The sequence below is a fragment of the Hipposideros armiger genome, unplaced genomic scaffold, assembly GCF_001890085.2.
Source record: "Hipposideros armiger isolate ML-2016 unplaced genomic scaffold, ASM189008v1 scaffold_371, whole genome shotgun sequence".
Lineage (NCBI taxonomy): Eukaryota > Metazoa > Chordata > Mammalia > Chiroptera > Hipposideridae > Hipposideros > Hipposideros armiger.
The window spans coordinates 496,514-501,931 of NW_017731721.1; positions in this window are offsets into that span (position 1 = coordinate 496,514).

Sequence of the window (5,418 nt, forward strand, 5' to 3'; positions counted from 1 at the left end):
CATGGTTGCTGCTTTGCGGCTGCCTGGTGGATCGCTGAGAGGAAGAGGTTGTTGCTTCTTACAGCGCGACTCTTAGGCGGTCGATGTAAGAGAACCTGCGGCACATGGGCGGATGCGGCTCCCTATATACAACTCGGTCACCATGGGGATGGGCTGGGGCCTTTTCCTGTTGGTCCAGACCCCTCAATCTGCCCAGAGAAGCCACGACAGAAGAGTGGTGATTGGTGCAAGCGACATGGGATGAGGTAATCTCTCCCCCACCCCTTTTTCCCTAGCATCCATAGACTGTTTGCATCCTTCAGACAAAGAGACCGAGTGAAAACAGTCAGCCGAGCATCCATTATGGGGTGGGGCTGAGGAGGGGGTGCAAAAGGGAAGAAAGAGAACAGAGGTTGGGATGATTTTATGCTGCTTAAACCTTAAACTACAACTAAAATCACCAATGTAAGGTTTTTCCTAACTCTTAGTCGCAGAATTTATGTTTAGATGAAATATTTAATGGAAAATCACTCCAGCTTCTCCCTCAAAGTATATACTAAACTCGACCACATTCGGTGAGGATTCAACATCTCTATTGCTTTAAAAATGAAGTAGGAGAGAATATGGGAATGATGCTGAAAATGGCTTGGGTAAATGTTTGTTTTTTGGTTTTGGGTTTTTTTTATTTAAAAAAATTAATAATAGAGCCATGTAAATTGGTTTCTCAGGTTCAAGTTTTATTTTCAGATCTTTTGTACTCCTCTCCCAAATAGCTAAACAAAAATGGAAGATGGAAACAAAAACCATACTAAATATGGAAGCACACAAGTAGTTCTAATGTGGCAATAATTAAGATCTAGTGAACATACTGTAAATAGTTTTACTAGAAATATTCCTTTACCAGAGGTCTATGTAATATAGTTTATGTAGTGTATTTTCCCTTAAAATGCATCATCTTTCCTGATATAGAACTGAGAAAATACAAAAAGAAAGAATTGAGTTCAGAAGCTAATACTATCTGTGCATGTGGTTATATTCTGCATTGTTCTTTTTTTCTGGAGTGAAAAAAAAAGAGCCAAGACACCAAATTAAAAAGGAGGAGAGCTGTACAATGTAAAAAGAAGACCATTTTGGAATGTTGCCTCCGTTCACAGACAACTCTGTGATGTCAGCTCAATAACTGCTCTTCTTTTTTATGTAGTGCTTATGTGAATTTGGAAAATCTCCTCCGAGATTAGGCTTCTAACTGTGGGAATTGCAGCCAGCCTCACACGGTGGCTATTCAACTAGAGACTGGTAGTTGCTCAATTGCCTCTTGGGACAAAAACGCTTTGCTTTCACCCCTCTAGGAAATGGATTGCAGTAACATTCTTTTGCTACTTTGAAAGGCTCCATTTTCAACAAGGAAGGGCTATGCAGAGTAAGACTCTGGATTGGGTACCACCGAGGTTGCTAGTGAAATTTCAAAGGTTAAGAGGTTTGTTATAGGCACAAAGTTGAAAATTTGTATTTTCCCTTCGGTTTTCAGTGACAGATTTTCAGGGTCTGCAGTACCTTTTAAAGCACTCTGCAGAGCCCATTCATTCCTGCTGGGTTGGCAGGCAGAGCCAGGCGTGGGAGGGAGGGACTTGAGACAGCTGCTGCAGGTTGTGGTGTAACAATGGTGGCCATGGATTTTTCTATCCTGCTATCCACAGCTCTGCTTTACTTGTTCAAATTTGCTGCAGTAGTCTTCCCTAAGGGGAAAAAAACCCAACACACGAATTATTCACTTCCTGCATATTTCATAGGAAAGATAATCTTCAACATCTTCTTATCTTTCTTTAGCAAACAAAAGTGTATTTCAGTAAAAAGACAGGAAAATTAAGGACGACTTGAAAGCTTCTTTCTGAACGCAGAAGTTCATTTAACAAAAATAAAAATTAAATACCATGGGGGAGTATAAGGATTAAATAAGTAGCTCATTGAAAAGACTTATTTCAAAATTTTAATAATGAAATAAATCAGACACTGCTGGATCATGTTAAAGTGTACAAATCTCATTTTGGGAATGAAGGGCACAGTCTTGAATTTTATTTTCTTTACAGTATAAAAAATATGTCATTTCTCCAATAGCCTCAGTTCCTTATGCAATTTACACTGAGGATTAAATCAAAGAGAGGAGGGCTCATGCAGTTGAAACTTCTTTGTAATTCTATCTCAGAGCCATTCTGTTCCTTATGTAAATGAGGATTTTTTTTTCTCCCCTTGAGCATAAGTAACAATAAGATCTAGGTCAGAAATAGACAATTTGAGCACTGATAATCTTAAATATATAAATGGGAGAGCAGGGAAAGTAATCTTTTTGTTCCTCATCTGATTTAATAGTATGCAAATGATGGGAGGCCAAAAAAATTTTTTTTAATAGTTCATTTTTCATTTTTACTGCCAGTTTCTTTATAAGTTATATATATATTCTACTAATGGGATTCATTCTTGTACACAGTAAGATTAACATAAAACATTTTTTCTTTCATAATATTGTGGAATTTAAATGATTTCTTTGTGTGTCTGCACCTCTCCTCCATGAAAATATGAATCCTAGTCCCTGGCAAAGTGCCCAGCAGACAGTAGACATTATATACATGTTTGTTGAATTAAATAACAGCTTCTCTCTGTGCACATTTTCATTAACTATTATCATGATTAGTAAGTTAAAAGTATTTAAAAAAGCATTTTACATGTTTTATGCAATAAGCACTTACTGAGTGTCCACAGTAAGCCCTGGACCATCCTGTATACTATGAGATTTCAGAGGTAGTAACATAGTCTGTTTTCACCAGACTCTTCCAATCTAATTAAAGAAATAAAACAAGTACATGTATACAGGTTTGAGGATGGCATGTGTTTTTGTATGTATGGGGAGGATCATAACTTATATAGGAAACAAGAGAGGTGTCTAACGCTTTTTTTTTTTCTGCTTCTTCACCTCCATTTATCCCTAAATCCATTCCAGTCTGGATTCTGCTCCTACCACTCTTTCAAACCAAATGCCTTCTATGTTTGTTGCTAAACCCACTGGATACTTTTTATTATAGTTCTTTTTGACCTCTGAAAGCTTTGTCACAATTGACTATTATCTCTCTTTTTTTCCACTTTGTAGAAATTTTTTTAAATTTTACTAAATTTGGGCTGGCCAAGTGGTGCATTGGATAAGAGCTGGCTTGGGATGCCAGAGGACCCCGGTTCGGATCCCACATATGAGGGCCAATGACACTGCCCTCCACAGCTAACATGCTGAACAACAGCTCAACTTGGAGCTGGGCTGCCATGAGTTGCCAGCGACGGTGTAGGCTGCAGCCCCTGCTGCAGTGGGTTGCCATGGGCTACCGTGTGTAGCCAGCAGCCAGCGTGAGCGGCCAGCAGCCACTGTGAGCGGCCGTCCAGAAGCTGGGCCTGATCTGCCTCCTCCGGAAGGAGCGCAATGATGGTGCCAACTTGGGCCAGTGAAGCAACGTCCTCCACAACTAGACNAGCAACCTCAGTGAGTGACCACCCAGAAGCCAGCGACTGATCTGCCTCGCCCAGGAAGAGCACAATGATGGTGTCAACTTGGGCCAGGGAAGCAACGTCCTCCACAACTAGACTGAAGAACAAAAGGACAGCAACTTTCCCCAATTCCCCAATTAAAAAAAAATCTTTAAAATAATAATAATAAATTTTACTAAATTTATTAGGGTGACATTGGTTAATAAAATTATATGTTTCAAATGTACATTTCTATAGCACATCATCTGTGTATTGCATTGTGTGTTTTCTACCCCAAATCAAATTTCCTTTCTCCACCATATATTTGATCCCTTTTACCTTTGTCTACCCCCCCCCACCCCTCTATTATTTGTTTCTTGAAACACTTTCTTCCGTTGGCCTCAAAAACTCCACATTTTCTGAGGTTCTTTCCTACATTTTTTGTTTTTTCTCGGTCTCTGCTGGTTCTCCTCTCCTAATCCTTTTTTTTTTTTTAAATAGGGGAACAGTGTTTTTCTCAGGACCCATAAGCTCCAAGTCGAGTAGTTGTTTCAATCTAGTTGTGAAGGGCACAGCTTGGAGACCCATGTGGGGAATCGAACCGGCAACTTTGGTGTTGTCAGCACTGAGCTCTAACCAACTGAGCTAACCGGCCATCCTCTGCTCTCTTAATCCTTAAATGTTAGACCTTTTCCTCATTTTATTCTATGTGATTTTATCCACTCCTAGTGGATGTAAGTGCATTCATTCCCAAGGCTGCAGATCCTTTCTGTATGCTAATGACTACTTGACATCTCTTCTTAGATCCAGACTATATCATAAACTTTCAGCATCTAGCTGGATTTTTCACAGGTATCCCAGACTGAAATAGTTATCTTCATTAGGTGCAAACATGACTTTCTACAAGTTTCTTTTGCTTAGTAAATGGAGCAGCATACACCTGGTTTCTGACATCAGAAATGAGAATTATTCTTTTTTGTTTTTTAAAATTTCATTGGGGAATTGGGGGAGGGGAGCAGTGTTGGGGAATTGGGGAAGGGGACCAGCCAAGTTGTTGTTCTTCAATCTTTGTTGTGGAGGGCACCAGTCGCCATCTGGCTGCTCGTCAGCACCTCATGGCCTCTAAGCTCAAGGTACTGTATTCAATCTTAGTTGTAAGTGGGTGTAGCCACCATCCCATGCGGGAGTCAAACCAGCAGCCTTGTTAAGAGTGCACGCTCTATCCACTGAGCCATCCAGGAAGCAGCTCAGCTCAAGGTTCCAAGTTCAGTCTTACTTGCGGGTGGGCGAAGCCCACCATCGAACAGGCAATCTTGTTGTTAACAACATCTGAGCTATCCTGCCACATGTTGGCAGCTCAGCAACAGCTCAGCTCGGGCGCAGTGTCACTGGCCGATGTGGGAATTGAACCGGCGGCCCTGTTGCTCAGAGCTCGCACTCTTAAGCCAACTCTTAACGAAACTGAGTCACTCAGCTGACCCGAGAATTATTCTTGACATCTCCCCTCCCTTGACAGCTCCACTGTAGACTCAGTCACTAAGTCCTGTCAAATCTACCTCCTAAATGTCTCTCAAACCTTATTCTTTTCTCTCAATCTCCACTGCCTCTAGTAAGTATATCAGTTCTTGTCTGGACAAGCTCAGTGTCCCCTTAGATTTTCCCTACATTCACTTCTACCCCTGCCCAGTCCAGTCTCCAGACAATAGCCAGAGTGATCTTACCATATATATATCATCACATAATATATGTTATGTCACTCTACTGCATAAATCAGATCAATGACTGCCTGTTAGTTTTTGTTTTAAGATTTTTATTGGGGAATTGGGGGCATGGGAACAGCGCTGGGGAATTGGGAGAAGGGGAACAGACAAGTTGCTGTCGTTTTGTTCTTCAGTCTAGTTGTGGAGGACTTTGCTTCACTGTCCCAAGTTG